The 17,725-nt window shown below is 39.2% G+C and overlaps 1 protein-coding gene across 4 annotated transcripts in view; it reads right to left on the bottom strand.

The window, feature by feature from the left end:
• MTMR3 (myotubularin related protein 3) overlaps positions 1 to 15,500 on the bottom strand; it is a 60,611-nt gene extending 45,111 nt beyond the window's left edge. For all 4 annotated transcript variants that reach the window (XM_072415280.1, XM_072415279.1, XM_072415282.1 and 1 more), the window contains exon 1: positions 15,343 to 15,500. The gene's annotated coding sequence lies outside the window, so the exon portion shown is untranslated. The remainder of the gene's footprint in view (positions 1 to 15,342) is intronic.
• Positions 15,501 to 17,725: the final 2,225 nt, after the last annotated feature.

Consider the following 17,725-nt stretch of genomic DNA (forward strand, 5'->3'; position numbering starts at 1 on the left):
AATTGGCACATGAGTGATCAGAAGGGGAATAATCTTTCAGAATCTTTTTTTTCTAGATTTTCCTCCTTTAAAATTGGGTGCGTCTTATACGCCGAAAAATACGGTATTTGAGAACAAGTTTTCATACTAGTGGTTTTCTGTTATATAGTTTGCAACTATTGTGTGCCCCACAAAAAAACACAAGGGCCAGGGAATGCAAAGAATGCAAATAATTGTCTGAGGAGAACAAAATAGAAAGAATAGACATGCATGTTAAAATCAAAGGATATAAGACTATCAACAGGCACCTTACCGTTTCTGTGACAACAGATGGAAATATTAGGAAGTTTAGGGTCCACAGGGCTATAGTCTACTTTACTAGATGCAACTGCAAGAGGAAAATCGACCTGAAAAAGTGCAGAAGAAAAGAAGTAGACAAAAAGCCAAGGACAACTTCCAAAAAGATACAAGCCTATCTCCAATGTCAAGTTCCATCAGTGTCTGCTCTAACCAACTGTTGAATTCGCCAAAATAAGTACTGACAAACTACAATGCTTCTGGCTCTTGGGCAGATAAGAAAAGTCATATCAGGTCTATAGCTACTGTGAAGCATGGAAGTGGCCGTTATGTCCTGGGGCCACTATGATTGGTCTGGTACAGGGTGCTTTAAGTATGTAAAGGGAAAAATGAAATCTCAAGAAATTATGGTGTGAAATTTCAGAAAGCTCTATCTTAGTCACAGAGCATGGATCTTCCAAACAGGATGAACAACACATAGCATAAATATGGCTAGGAACAAAAACATTGGTTTATTCTGAAGTGGCCTTCTAGGATCCGTAGTTCGAATACTATTTGTTATCTATTGAAAGAACTGACACATGCAGTCCATGGAAGGCATCCTTCAAACCAACACAGCTGGAGCTAAAGTTTTTCAAAAGCAATTATGGGTCCTTTTTTTTCAAGGATGTAAAATCATTACCAAAAATCCTTCAATACTGAATTTTCATACACTAATGCATTTTCTATATTGACTGCATATATATTAACGAATGCAACATACAAGGCATTTCATCACTTCCAAAACTTACTGAAGATGGTATCTGCTTCATATACAAGGAATCTGTGTTTGATGTTAACATCATTCTTAGAGGATTCACAACAGATCTGCGGGAATGTATATGTAAAATATAGTAGTACTGTGGAATCTTGATTAAAATATATTAAATTTAGTCTTATTTTTATATTTATTTAATGAACCAATGAACTCCTAAGTGAAATGTTTTAAATATCTTCCCAAAATGTAACTATAGTACAGAAAATGATGTATGAATGTCAGATTGCAAAAAAATTCAAATGGATGTATTTCTACCGAACTACTCACTATGGTTTATTCTTACTTTATAATTACCATCATCTGAAATAGTGTAAAATTTGTCCATGTTTGTATATGTAATTTTGGGTGATGAAACTAAATTGTGGCATTGTGCACAGGAACTGGTTCAGGCATGGAGAGAAAAAGCAGAAGGCCAAAATGAATTTCCTTCAGTAAAACAGATATATAGTATATTCAGTATAAACAGTATAGAACTTCCAAATTATTTTATTGTCCACACTAAAAGAGGGAAAAATCAAATGCAAACTAAAAGTTTTCTAACAGCCTATATATTGTTAATTGACACAGAGAACTGATATGAATAGGGTGCTATAAAGGAAAAACACAGGCTGTATATGCTGGAACAAAACATAAGAAGATTCTACCAAAATGCTGATGTGTGAAATTCACACAATGTGCACAAATGGAACATCACAGACCTGCATGAGAAATATCTACAGCCTAATCCCAAGCAAGCAAAAACCATGGCTGATATCAGCACAACTAGCCAGTGAGGACACAAAACGTCCGCATATAGTCCACAACAAATAAAATAAAACCTTGACACACACATATATGGATGGATAGAGAGAGAGATAGTTAACCTCAGAATAAATGTGCCAGATGTTTTTACCAACGCAAATAAATCAACACATATGGACACGCATAAAGCTGTTCTTTATTAACAAATTTATATATGGATAAGAAGAGAAGGAGGTATAAACATTGTACCTCGCTGCAAAATTTTATAGCTCAACTACCCAAACCCATCCATGCATGTTTTTCTAGATACACTTGTGTAACTAAACTTATTTTTTTTTTTTTTTTTTTGCAGACACTCACCTGTCTCCATTGTCACTGTTGAAAGTGCCACCATCGTGGCACCATGTCTTCTCCTGTTCCTGGTTTTCATCTTTGGCCATCTCGACTTGGGAATTAGGGGGAAGCCGGGATGCTCTGAAAGAAGTCGCCAGTGATCAGGCAGGCATGTTTATTGCAGAAAAGGACATTGCCTGTCCCTTTCTGCAATAAACATACCTGCCTGATCACTGGCCCATCTGAATAAAAATTTTCAGTTCTTTTTAATCTTTTTTTTTTTTACAGTGAACCATCTTCAGCAATCTCAACTTGTAAGCATGGCTTTTTTTATCCAGTATTACTTCTCCTACACAGCCAATTCTGTTAATTGTAAATTATTGTATGTTAATCTATATCAGTATTTTCCCAGAAATGTTTTAAGCTGGGTGGGAATAGGCTCCTGTGATAAAACTGTTAATTATGCACAGGACTCTATATGCCATCAAATTCTTAGTGCAAGTGAATCTAGGCCTACCAAGGCATACACAAACCAAATATTTGATGCTAGTCTAGTTTCTCTTACCATCATGTAAGTACTCTGTATGGTGGGAATTGAAAAAAAAAAAAATATATAAAATATGCAATATTTTACATATTGCAGGTAGATCAAATAAAAGGAGATGTTCTAATAAAATATCTATACAATCAGCTCATATGTCATACTAGCCAATCATAAAGCCTAAAGTAAACACACTCACAAAAGTAATAAAAATGTGATCATAAAAATTATTTGCAATCAAACACTGCAATATTAACGCTGAATAAGTAAACACAAGGAAAATTCAGTAAAAGTAAACACAAAAGGAATTCAAACCCCTTTAACCATATGTCAATATGGCTTTTTAATTACTCCAGAAAGAACAAGTAGTACAACAGAGATTGTCTGAACTCAAAATGCCCCCAATAAACACCATTCATCCAGACACACAAATGCCTAAGCAAAAAACATCTTCTATTATCTGACCAGACAGCCTCAGGCTGGGACATTGTAAATATTGAATAAAGCACGCTGTAACTGGGCATGTCTGATAATAACCTAGACGCTGCGCAATATGTTGGCATAATATATAAATACTGTTTATTATTAATATTATTAATATTTTAGGATGCTATAGGCTCTGCCTGACACACAGATAATTAGAAATATATAAATAGGATATAAAAAACACAATAGTGAACTGATGCAAGAAAAGATTACATACAATTTGACAGCAGTAAATGACAATGAACATTTATTTCATGAAAAAAACAACTCAACCAAATGGGTGCAACTTTACTTAATGCCATAATGGTCTATCAAAAAACAACAAAAAAAAAACTTTGTTTTATTGGATTCAATACAAATCAAATGAAAAATACTTGGATGTTTATATGTCCTGTTAAGTACCCGTTTACATCTGCCTAATCTAGTACATCATTGATCCTAATCTAATTTTCTTTCAGTACAGAATAGCCTAGGACTCCCACATCTTTCCCTCACCCCTTTTTTCTTCTTACTTCCTCACACCATTCTTTTCTTGATTTCTTTTCTTGCACTTACTGTTCTATGCTTGATGTACAGCATTCATGACTAAGTCACTAGTTCTTGTTGTCAGCATAGTTGTAATTAACAAAAAAATAAATCAATGCAACCTAATAATAATTTTAATAAACAGTATTAATATAGCGACAAAATATTTTGAAGCGTTGTATATTAAATACCTGCTGGACAGTAGGATACTTGAAATAACCTATTCGTAATTCACAATCTTACATAACTGGTCAAAGTAATTGGTTTTCAATTCATGCTTCAGGGCCCTACAAGTTCATAGTTCTCCCCAGAGGGTTTTAGCCGGTTGCTCCGCCCGGCTGCTGTGAATACCTCGCTCTAATCCTCCGCACGGATCTCAGTGAGGCTGCTTTGTGCTCTGTGTCATCCGTTCAGAGGATTGCTGCTGGGATGAGAGGTGAACACACAGTTCAGCCTTAATGTGAAGGAGACACAGGCAGCCCCGCCCCCATCTCATAGCACGAGTCGGGGTTTCTGTTTATATAAAATAAAAAAAAAATTAAAAAATTAAAAAAAGCTGCTGGTAAAATGTATACACTGCTAGAGCTGTGTGTGATGTCTGCATGTGGTTCTGCATCCTCACAGCTCTCTGTGTACAAACCTCCATATCTCCTAATATGTATGTCACAATGACTTGTAATTTTCAGGGTGTACAGGGGCCCCTTATAGACATAGATTCATAGATACTAGTTACTACAGTTTCAGCCCCCCAGCTTTAAAGAATTTCAAGATATGGGGGTCACAAATGTAAAAAGTTATGAAAATTGAACATTGGGGTTGCTGTTTCAGAGGAAAGTGCAACTAGGAGTTCTAAATTGAAAATGCAAATTGGGGACCCCGAGGCCACTAACATAGCAAGGAGCATTGGGGTGGGGCCCCTAAACATATACCCATCTGTCACAAATCTATACCTATGAAACTGTCTGCTTCTTATCTTTGAAGCCCAATTTCTCTGAGGGTGGGGGTACAAAACTGAAAATATAGGTGCAAGTGGCGGGCACATTCTCCCCTTACAATCTCATTACTACAGCATCATTAGAAAATAAAACACTCTGCCGATTAAAATGGGCTTCCTTGCCCTGTTACACATTCCTGTCCACTTATCTAACATTCTGAACTTCAATTGGGGAATGGGGAGGTGTAAGAAACCAAAAATATTGGTACAAGTGGGGAACATCTGTGACTAACATCCCCTAAAACTTCATCACTATGGCATCATTAGAAAATGAACTCAATTTTTATTGAGGTTGAGGTACTGGAAGGTTACAGTCATGTGTAACAAGGAAGTGCATTTTGATGAACAGTTTTTTTTTAATGTTGTAATGATGCCATGGTGATGAAAGGTGATCGCCACACGTGTCCCCCACTTCCACCTATATTTTTGTTTCCCTGCATCTCTTAATTCAAGAGAAATTGGGGTTTGAGGTAAGATGCAGACAGATATGTGTAACAGAGCAGGCAGCACATTTTGCTAGGTAGAGGTTTATGTTCTCATAATGCCATAGTAATTACATTTTAGAAAGGTTTAACCACAAGTGTCCCCCCCTTGCACCTATAGTTTCAGTTTTCTATGCCTCCACGTGTAGCTTAAAAATTTCAAGTTAATACAACCAACGGTTTAGGAGATATGAAGGTTTGAACACAGCGAGTTGTTAGGCTGCAGAATATGACAAGCAGCTTTTACACTCACATAGCTATCACACTGTGGATAAATGTCACAGACAGTGCTTTTATATAGAATATGGACAGCGATGAGAGGGATCACTGGCTGTCTTGTCCCCATCTGATATCAGATGCATGATGCTATTAAAGCATTGCATTTTTAATAATATATTAAAAGAGTGACTTTCTGTTATATAATGGAAAAATGTGCGTTTTTTTTTTTTTTTACACTTTTGTGGAGAGGACCTCTCCCCTTCAGTCTTTACTTCCATTTCGCTAAAGACTGAAGGGGAAATCCGCAGCCTCCTGGGATATCGGTGTCACATATCCCAAGAGGCTCTGCACTGCTCCTTGTGTGCATGCACCTTCAGAGGCTTTCTTATAATGTAAAAAAAAGTGTTTATTCTAATGCATGCACAGTGCAAGGCAGCACTGGACGTACAAGTGAGCATCAGAGAGAAGATGGAAGCTGAGCCAGCGTGGGGCCACTGGGCTAATTTTGTAAAAGAATCAAGTGAATAAAAATGTTTTCAGAAAAGTTCACTTTAACTAAATATAGACACCGGAGAACATCTGACGTTAGGCTGAATTTACACCGGCAGTAAGGTTACATTTGTCCATTCTTCATGCCAGGAACCACTGCTGCTTAAAAAACTTCTAGCTCTGAAAAAGCTAGGCACTTACCGCCTGTTGCCAATCCTAGGTGCCCAGCACTTACCGACTGTTGCCAATCCTAGGTGCCCAGCACTCACCGCCTGTTACCAATCCTAGGTGCCCAGCACTCACCGCCTGTTGCCAATCATAGGTGCCCAGCACTCACCGCCTGTTGCCAATCCTAGGTGCATAGCACTTACCGCCTGTTACCAATCCTAGGTGCCCAGCACTTACCGCCTGTTACCAATCCTAGGTGCCTAGCAGTTGCCAGAAATCACTCAGAAGGGGTAAATGTTGGGTCACAATACACAGCATAGGACAATTGTGGCAAAATACATTGAATAGAAAAATTCGATATACTAATGGGGCAGGCATTACAAAGTTGGAACATATCATTGGGAGAAGGTAGAACACTAAAACAATAGGGGTTACTGGATACCCATGGCATAAACAACTGGGAGCACTAAATTTGCCATCTTTTGACACACACCCTTTTTGACCACCCGGCTGAAAAAAAATTCTGGGGAGAACACTGAAGTTTATCAATTTTCAACAGAAGAAATATCTACAGGATAACGATTTAAGTCTTTTGTGACATTTCCCATCTCATAAAAATGTTAGGATAATAAAAGCAGCACCAAGGCTTAGTCTACACGGACGGTTTCCCAAGCGTTTACCTGAGGCTTTAAAAGCCCACGTTTGAAATCCCCATGCATACCAATTGGCTAATCTACAGCAGGACGTTTCCTTGAGCCACCTTTATGAGCGTTATCTATAACTTTGCTTGCAACGTTTAAAAAATAAAAAAGTGGGGTTAATGCTAGAAAACACCCAAAACGCGGGAAAAGGCAAATAAACGCTACCATTGATTTCAATGGGGCCTTTTCCCATATTTATAAGCACTTGAAACGTAAACGGGTTAACAACGCGGCATAGATGTTTTCCAGCATTTTAAATGCAAGCTTTATAAGGCTAATAAAAGTGCATAAAAACGCATTTTTAAAATAGACCATGTAGACCCAGCCCAAAACGTATGCTGCAATAAATCCTAATATCCTGAAAACATTAATGTGCATTCAACAGAAGATATGAACAGGAAGGTAAATATGTTTTTGTAGAAGGGACATAACCTCTCAGAGGAAAGGGAAATCCTGATGATGCTTGAGCTGTCATCAGGGTTTCCTATTTCTCAGCCAATCACACAGCACTAGAGATAAATGGGCACAGGTCTCCCCATTCAAGTCTGGTGCTGAATGGCTGGGAAACGTAAAATCTCAGCCAATCACAGAGCACTTGAGGTGAATGGAGAGCCTTGTCCTCATTTAACCCCTAGTGCCCTGCAATCCCTCACCGTCAGGAGGAATCCCAGGGCTGTTCTCATGTCATAATTGCAGCCCTGGGAATCATCCTGTCATTGTGATAAACTGGAAAAAAAAAAGTTTAGTTACACAAACACACACAAATTTATTAAAATAATTTAACATTAAAGCCTTGTCCAATTTTCTACACATATTTTAACCCTTTCAGGGAATGAGTAAGGGGTTTTATGTACCCCTGTACTCATTCCCCAGGATGGGGTGGTGGAGATCTGGGAGTCTCCTTATTAAAGGGGGCTTCCAGATTCCAGCTCATAAACGTGCCTGAAGGAAAGTTCCAGGTGTAGATTAGCCCATTGGAATGCATGGAGACTTGAAACAAGGGCTTTAAAAGCCTCAGGTTAAACGCTGGGGAAACAGTCCGTGTAGACTACGCCTAAGTGCTTGGAGTTAGACAAGTTTTGGGTTTTGATGTATTGTCTGTCACAAATAATTACCTTATCTACTGTTTTTCCTCCCCAGGGGACATTTTGCAATTTCTGTGGCATGTGACATTTATTTATTTCACCAACTGGGATTGCCAAAGGAGGGCTAATGTATTTCTCAGAGGATGAAATACAAGCTTTGTGGACTATTGGGACCTGTCATGATGCTCAATCAATGTTTGCCAGCAGTTCATACACCCACCTTCCCTACTTACTACACTATACAAGTGCCATTCTTAGTAATCAATAAAAGCAATGAAGTAATTCAAAGTAATGTTTTATTTAGGTTAGTTGGGTTAGCAAACTACCAAAAGTTACTGTATGTCATTTTTTTAAATTGTAATTGACTGTAATCATGTTGATACAACTGCAATGTATAAGCAAAAGGCACACAGTGGTGAGCAATACATACACAAATACATACAAAGATGCAAATATAACTCTAACATATACCAGAGCGCTGTACAGAGATCAGCGGTGCACTCACATGAGTCTCAGTGTCATATGTCTAGCAAGTCTGCTTGAATTGTCTCCATGCATTTCCTAGTGATCACATACACACATCTATATATATATATATTTCACATACATACATCCAAATATAGCTCTGACATATAGCAAAGGGCTGTAAAAAGATCAGCGGTGCACTCACATGAGTCTCAGTCATATGTCTAGCAAGTTAGGTTGAAATGTCTTCATGCGTTTCCTAGTGATGACATACATACACACATACATACATACAAATATAGCTCCGACATATAGCACAGCAAAGATGTCTGGTGCATTCACATGAGTCCGAGTCATATTTCTAGCAAATTTGGTTAAAATGTCTCCATGCGTTTTCGAGTGATGGTGGAACATACACATATACGATTTTAAATATATATAGATTTTCTTAGAAACTGTAGGAGTTAAAAACTCTAGCCTATAATTACACTTTTATACATGCCTGAACTATTACTATTTAATTCTTCAAAATAGTATGACACATAACTAATGCTGCCTCCTATGATCATAGATTTACTCAAAGCACAGGTGTGCCTACCAACCAGGAATGCAATCTCTCAAGAAGAAGAAAAAAAAAGAAAAAAAGAGTAAGGCTAAAAAGTAGAAGTAAGGCTAAACCCATTAAAAGTGGAAGTAGAGTTTGGCATCAGGCAGGTCCTTATTGCAGAAAGGTACACACTATGTCCCTTTTTCAATAAGTACTCTTACCTGCCTAATCGCCAAACATCTGTCAAAAATCTCAGTGTTGGTTGCCAGGGATAGTCAGCACATCACATCCCGACTTCCCCTGTGGATGCTGAGACTGAATGAACTCTCACAAACCTGTGGGGGTGTTATGTCATTCTGGCCAGGCCAAGCAAGATTGCCAAAGATCGGAATGTTGAAGAGAAGAAGGGAGATGGCAGAGCTGGAACGGATTGGGGACAGGCGAGTATCCCCCAGGTTTAATTCCACTTTAAGGATAGTACTGGAAAAGCCATTTAAAGGGGACCAATCACCAAATTTTTTACTTTTCGTAAAAGGGTAGACAACTCTCTTTTATGCAAGGTAAAAGGTATCTTTTTTTTTTGGGGTGGGGGGTACCTACGTCATGCATCCCTGGAGGCTTCTCGCTGCTCCTACTGCGCATGCCCGAGCTCACTCCAGAGGGATGGAGGGATCTGCAGAAGTTAAGGTAAGGAAGTTTTCTTATTTGTTTAGTTCTGCTTTAAGTACACGTAAAGCAGGTAGTCAGTAACACGGGTCCAATTTGTTTGACTGTCCAGCTAAAAGTGACCAACATATTGACATGTAAAGAAATAGTTGTGCATACCAAAGAGATTTGCCCACGGCAACAATCCCCAGAACTGCTTATTTTTGCAAGATGATGAAGCATATTTAACATCCTCTAGTTTTAATCTTAAAAAGAATGCCATAAAAGATATAATAAAAAGATAATACACCTTTTCTACCTGATGATGAAAAATGATTAATGAATTTCAAGCTACCACTTGCCAAATCCAATACTATAAAGCTGAATTAAATTTATGCACAAAAATCAAGGTAGATATCTGAATCATTCTACAATTTCATGAAGCAAACTTCAACAGTCACAATAAACTTCCACTGTAAATTACCAGTAGAAACCAACACTCGATGATTGCATGGTACTACTAAATAGCCCAATCATATCATAAACACAATATTACTGCAGTAAAACTTAGTGAACCCCTATCTACCTTGGGAATATCCAGCTTTTCATAAAGTTCTACTTTTTATTAGTGTGTTGCACATCATTTCTGCTTGTTGGCTTCTCGGTTGGATCGTGTTACTCATAAATCCAGATTCAAATGTATCCCCGCCCACTATAAGTATGAGCTTGGGATGTTTATTAAGATACAGATGACACCAATATTGTATATTCATTCCTAGGTTTTATTCACATTTGTTGGCTATATTAGGCCAACACAGGGGACTTAATGTTGCGGTGGGCTACAGAGTATACTAATTTCAACAATGAAGGATGTGGCTGCAGTCAGTTTTTTAAAGAAAAGTGCTTTGACATAGCTTCAAAAAGAAATAGAAATAAATTGGCACTTTGCTTTATTTGAAGATACATTGTACTTTCTGATTAGATTTGATAGAAGTTTCCATTTTTCTAATTTTAATATATAATAATTGGAAACCCCTAAAATTAACTCTTTAATGAGGTTCTTTTTTACAACTTCTGAAGAAATTCTTTTGCCACAGTAAAACAAAAAAAAAAAAAAAAAAAAAAGTTTAGTTACACAAATACACACACATTTAATAAAATAATTTACCATTAAAGCCTTGACTATTTTTTACATATATTTTAACACTTTCAGGGAATAAGTAAGGGGTTTTATGTACCCAGGTACTCGTTCCCCACCTTCATAGTGGAGATCTGGGGGTCTCCTTATAAAGGGGGCTTCAAGAGTCCTGCTAAAAACATTTATGAAAGCCCCCATTGTTTTCAATGGAAGCTTTCATAAAAGCTTAAAAACACTTGAAAAAGCCTCGGTTGAGTTTAATGGAAGCGTTTTCATGCGTTTTCCCGCTTTATCCAGCCTTTTAATTTTTTTAACCGTTGCAAGCAACGTTTAAGATAACGCTCAAAAACGTGCCTGAAAGAAACGTCCTGGTGTAGGTTAGCCCATTGGAATGCATGGGGACTTCAAACATGGGCTTTAAAAGCCTCAGGTTAAACGCTGGGGAAACAGTCCGTGTAGACTAAGCCTAACACTGATTACAAAAGAGCAAGAGAAAATTGATGTGAGGAGTACCTTGGGACAGAATTATTCACCAAGTATTGACCAAGTAAAAAGAATATCAAAGAATCAAGATATTAAAAATGTAATCCACAAAAAAGTAAGATTAAATTTATCAACCTGCAAACTGATGACCAGATACTAGATGTTAGGCTTAGTATGCCAACAAAAGAGTTGCTAAAACTTGACTAATCTTGCCAAATCTCTGGAAATGGACACTTTACCAGTCAAAGTAGGTAATTCAACATCCTTACCTTTTAGCATCATTCAAGGCTGGAAGGATGCAATTACCCCGAAGCAATTAATAAAACACATTTTTTGCCATACTCGTTTCAAGACAACAAACAAAAATTAATAGATGATCCTAACTAGTCCACAATCTTACACCCAAAAAACTACCTCGCCTCTGTGTTTTTGCAGAGATAATAGTGCAATAACCCGGAAGTCCAACAGACACGATCAAAAAACAAACATTTATAACTGAGTGACAAAGGGATGAATTAAAACATGTTTTTATAGATTATTTTTTTTCCATATCCTTTGGTTGATTAGCAATCCCTAGCCCCTATATACAATTGAAATACTTTGTGGAAGGTAAAAAAAGTCAATAGTTGTAATCCATTACATATAAAAGTCTAAAGAGTGTGATTTGACAATTCTCCTGACCCCATAGGTTTAGTGCTGGTCAATGACAGGTTAGTCAGCGGTTTTAACAAGGGAAACCCCACTTACCTATCTATTTAACAGATGCCAGCTTTTCTTTTTAAAATTAACCTGTCTCTTCAGGTTTTAGGTATTCACTGTCCATATATGCTAGACCAGTGTTTCCCGACCCTTTTAACATGGGAGAACCCCTTTAAATAACTTTCATGTCCTCAGGGAATCCTTCTATAATTACGATATTGACAGCTCACAGTATATTGGTGTGGTTATCGATAGGAAAAATTACACTTACATTGCTGGGCAGGTGGAAGAATATCACTCTTACAGATAGCCAAAAAGATCTTTAGTGTCACTTAAACTAACCTTAGATATACTAATTACTAATTAAGCAACCTCTGGAGGAACCCTGGTTGAGAAACAGCTTACTAGACAACGCACGGGACACAGATCAAAATACAGCTCTGTACATAGTGATAGGTGATTAAGAATGAAGAATCTCACCAACAAACACACACACACACTCATCTTGCACAATCATTTTGTTTTCACACACAATCAGAACGTAACTGTGTAATTTTGACAAGGAAACAATTTTCATATAGGAATGCTCAAAGTGAACGTGTACCAAACCTGGGGACTTGGTACATATGGTGGAAAAACATATTAAAATTAGTAAATGCTGCTTATGATTTCGTATCTGCATGAGGATTTAAACATTGTACTTATAAAGTAGAGAAGAGTTATCTATTGGCCCCCACCTACACAAGAATAAATAGAAGAATGACATTTGGGAATATGTGGATTGGATTCACATTGGGCTGAGGTAAGTATATCTACCTAATGCACATACCATTTACATTGGATACAGAACAAACTGTGCGTGTTGATTACCAGGAACGGGAAGTAAATTACTGACACCAGTAACTCGCTGGATCTCTACAGGAAATATTAGGAGCCCAGAGAAAGAAAACTAATGCAGCCATCACATCGAAACTGCAATAAATACATTTTCAATTCACGGGCTTGGATACACTATAACCTTTTCTGGTTCATCATAGGACTGGATAAATTAAGTTTGTGTTGAGCAGTTTAGCCACTAACACAGATTCAGGGGCTAACCGATGGCTATACAACAGAAATCTAGCTCCAGGAAAGTACAATTAAGGTCCCCACTTATTACAGCAGAAATGAGTACAAAATGCAGTTACTATGCACCATTTTCCTAAAGTAAACAACATATACTTTACCTTTTCTGACTGAGCCAAAGCCTTCATTTGTGTTACAAACACTCCCCATCCCCCAGACACTGTATCTCATCAGTGGGAAGATTCCTGTAACAAAGGCCACTCAGTGCTGTCAACCCAGAAAGCAGTGGTCAGGACTAAAGCTGCGTACACACTTGCAATTTTTGTCGTTGGAAAGGATCTTTCACGATCCTTTCCAACGACAAGGGGCTGCAAGATGCATGAACGATGCTGTACATACAGCACCGTTCATGCTCTATGGAGAGGGGAGGGGAAGAGCGACGGAGCGGCACCCTGCTGCGCGCTCTCCCCTTCCCTTTCATTACGATCGGCTGTCGTCCATCGTCCGTGGATCCGGCAGGTCGGTCGTCCGGACGATGGACGACACCGACTGTACACACGGAAGATTTTCGCCCGATAATTGGCCGATGCCGATTATCGGGCGATAAAAATCTGCCGTGTGTACGTAGCTTTAGTTGTGGCCAGGTGCTGACTGACCAGCTAAAAAGAAGCAACAAAGGCAATAATAATGACAGCAGTGACAGTGTTATTAGTTGTGCCTCCAACACTTTTTCATTCTACTGTAGTGAAGCAGTCACAACCTACGTGAGAGTGGCAACTCTGCTCCAAATTGAGTGCATTGTTGTTGCCACCCAATCACAGTAAGCCACATAAGGAGTCCTTCAATGACGAGACTAGGAGGTCATATTGTCGCTGATTTTAGCCCTTACAAAAATGTTCCTGTATTGACTATATATCAATACATGATGAACTTACAAACTTGAATATTTGTTATGCAAGGATAATGGCACTTCAGTGCCAAGCAGAAAGTAGCAAAACGTTATGATGTTGTGTTTATATTATCCATTTACAGCACAAGTGAAGTTGTTCATGGAAAATTACAGAAAATGCAATGAATTGAGTCTACCATTAATAGAGGAAAGTGTTGGTGTATATTAGTTTTGGATAGAGCAGGTTGAGGTTCATGCTGCGAATATTCCCCCTAAAACCTTATCCTGTGTAATGAGAAATCCACAACTTTAAAGCTGCCATTATAACAAGAGGTGAGGAGAAATCTCTCAGTCCAAACACCTGTTCTGGGTACAACTGTACAGCGGAGTTCTTATCAGTGCATTTCTGAAACAGAAAATGAAGGGAAATCTTCACATTGGAACACACAAAGTCCCAAGTGTCCCTCTTTTAGAAACAAACCCTAAGCTCTTTTGTCTTTATTTGTGGTTTGATCTATAGCCCTGTAGAAGATCCATTACCCATCAGTGTTATAGACGTTAGAGCAGAGCTGCCCACACTTTTTTGGCTTGCGAGCTACTTTTAAAATGACCGAGTCAAAATGATCTACCAACAATAAAAACTTGAACTTAACTCCTGTGCGCGATAGTTTATTTTGAAAGGCAGGGCTCAGCGATCTACTTGCATTGCCTTTGCGATCTAACAGTAGATCACGATCCACCTGGTGGGCACCCCTGAGTTGGAGACAGAGATCTGGTTGTATATTATTTCATTTTTTACTTTTTATATTAAAGGAAAAGGTACTAGCAACAAAATTGCATTTAGCCAATCATTTTTGGTTTATATTTAAACCGACAATGATCTGACAGTAGTAAAGTAAAGGCTCCGGAGGTTTTTGGAGTAATGAGCAGCTTGTGCCTCTCAGGTCATTTTACTAGACACCAATTGCTATCTGTAGGGGTTACATTTTTTCCACTGGCCAGCAATGTAAGAGGAATTACATATTACAGGAACGGTGTTCTGGAGCCAGGACCCAGCTTTGTGTACACTATTTACTGTGCAAACACAGAAATCCTAGCTGGGTCTGTTCACCTGACAGGCTTTATGCATTGCCTGTGGCCACAATTCCATGAACAGATTGAACAGATTGCACAGACACAATCGTCTGTGCAGCCAGCAAAGGTGTACAGCACAAGCCCAAACACAAGGTGAAAATACACACAGCCGGCAGAATGTCACAGTCACACACGTCACATGACCACACAACAACAACAGGCAGAGTAGAATGGGAGATGAGGGGATAGAAGCGTATGGAGCCCGGACATATATGTGTCTATCACAAGATAACTCCGTGCTCGTGACATAGCCGGCTGCCTCGGGGATTGTAAGGAGCAGCCAACAACTGTACACCCGGCGTAAGAGAACACACAACTCATAGCAACTGAGTCTATAAGGGAAACACCTAGATGTACACAATGTATACAAACATATGTAATAAGAACAGAAAGCACATTGACGCGGCGCACCGAGCTTACCTTGCAGTTATAAGAGATAAGCTCCCCAAGTCAGCTGTCTCTTCACCCCTCCCCGTCCTCGGTTGCTGTCAGTCGGGTTCTTCCTTCCTCCTCACAACCACAACAACATGGCGGAGCGCAAGCACGCAAGGAAGGCCAGGCAGGAGAGGAACGTCACAGGCACACGCACGCTCACGCAGTCGGACACACCTCTCGCCAAGAACGCTGTGAACGCTCAGACACGCCCCCTCCCATCGCTGGAGTTTGGGCATCAGCCATAGACAGAAAGAATTGTAGTGGGTGTGTCTTGGATGGGCGGGGCTTGGTGTGTTGCAGCTTCTGTTGTTGACAGGTTCCTGTATTGGGAGGGGCCATGGTGCAGCAAGGGGCGTGTACATGAGGCACCCAAACAAACTTCCTAAAGAGACAGTGCATCCTACAAGCCACACACCTACCACTAAGACCCATTGTGTGATTTCTGAAGATAGGTTTTGGTAGAATTCTATGTAAACTTTATCCCCACATTTTATTCTGTAGCTCCCTTTTTATAGCCCATTACACCAGTTATGCACATTATGTGAGGTATTACATGCATTGTGGTAAAGCAGCAATACAAAATCATACCTACAGCATTCTAACACAAAGTAACATGTAAAAAAAGGTTTCAATCTTATCAGACAATGTATGTGTCCCAGCTATGAAGATCTCCATGTATTTCCAGTCCTTGTGGTAGTACAACACAGGAAAAATAAATGATAGAATACCACCCTAAACTACAAAATGTGTCCAGATATTTAGGAATGTATGTGTATACACATGTAATACACAAACATATGACAACATTATACTGCTATCACTGTCACTGCAGAGCAGCCATATGTAGGTGAAGGTACCTGGATGGAGGTGTTTAAATGGGTGCACATGGTCAGTAACAAGGATCAGCTCATTACAAGGTGATTAGTTGGTGTGAAGGTGTCACTTCACAGGTAAATGGTTCCCACTAATTTAGACTCTTAGATTGTAAACTCATTGGGCAGGGTCCTCTCCTCCTCCTCCTTGGTTATTGTTTGTATCTGTTAACTGCTATCCCTATTTAATGTACAGCGCTGCATAATATGTTGGAGTTTTATGAATACAGTTGATTAATCCTAGTAATTTGGCTTCTTTTGATAGGGTAGTAACGATGCTGCATGGCTTCTCAATTCACAGCAGTGTTGTCACTCTCATGCTGTGCCTGCTGGCAGGATGCTTGGATGAAAATTGCAGGGGACCTGACTATCAGCACTATTACTACTAAATCACAAGACTTTACCTTGACAATCAGCACCTGACTACACCTAGCCTCGCCTACTGATTTCTGTATTGGCAACACTGCCTCTGCTGTTAATTCAATCCCTGGGATTTCAATCCCATATTATTATTATTTAACAGGATTTATATAGCGCCAACATATTACCCAGCGCTGTGCATTAAACAGGGGTTGCAAATGACAGATACAGTGACACAGGAGGAGGAGAGGACCCTGCCCAGAAGAGCTTACACTCTAGTAGGTGGGGGGATTAACATACAATAGTAAGGAGTATATGTAGTGGTGGGAAGTACTGACGGTTTCAAAGGACAGAAGAAAATGGGTAGGCAAGTTTGAAAAAATGGGTTTTCAGTGCTCTTTTAAATCAGAAGAAAGTAGGAGCAAGCGATTAGGACCAGGAAGACCATTCCAGAGAATTTGGGCAACTCCAGAAAAGTCTTGGAGCCGTGCGTGTGATTTCATACATTGATTGCCAATCAATGGTGCATGAACATAGGGCAGGATTGACATTTTATAAAACACAGTGAAAGGTAAACTTTTTGAAGGACCAGGCATCCTTTTAGATTCAATTGGCACTGCAGTTGCAGCGCATGTTTACAGCATATGTATGCTTCAGTACAGCCCACGTGATCCTGTGTTAGAATGCTGTAGGTATGATTTTGCATTGCTGCTTTAACACAATGCATCTAAAACCGCACATAATGTGCATAACTGACAATGCATCTAAAACCGCACATAACGTGCATAACTGACGAGGAAGACCATTCCAGAGAATTGGGGCAGCTCTAGAAAAGTCTGAGAGCCGTGCGTGTGATTCCCATACATTGATTGCCAGTCAATTGTCCAATGACATTGGGCAAGATTGACATTTTATAAAACACAGTGAAAGTTAAACTTTTTTGAATGACATTCCACAGTATGAACATCATAATTTAACCAAAGCACTCAATTTAATCATGCACTCCATTGTTATCTGTGACACTGCTCTCTCTTGGTTTGCTTCTTATCTGTCTGACCGCTCCTTTCAAGTTTCTTTCAATGGTAACTCCTCCTCGCCCACTCTCCTCCCTGTTGGTGTTCCCCAAGGGTCAGTCC

Source organism: Pyxicephalus adspersus, chromosome 6 (assembly GCF_032062135.1).
Source record: "Pyxicephalus adspersus chromosome 6, UCB_Pads_2.0, whole genome shotgun sequence".
Classification (NCBI taxonomy): domain Eukaryota; kingdom Metazoa; phylum Chordata; class Amphibia; order Anura; family Pyxicephalidae; genus Pyxicephalus; species Pyxicephalus adspersus.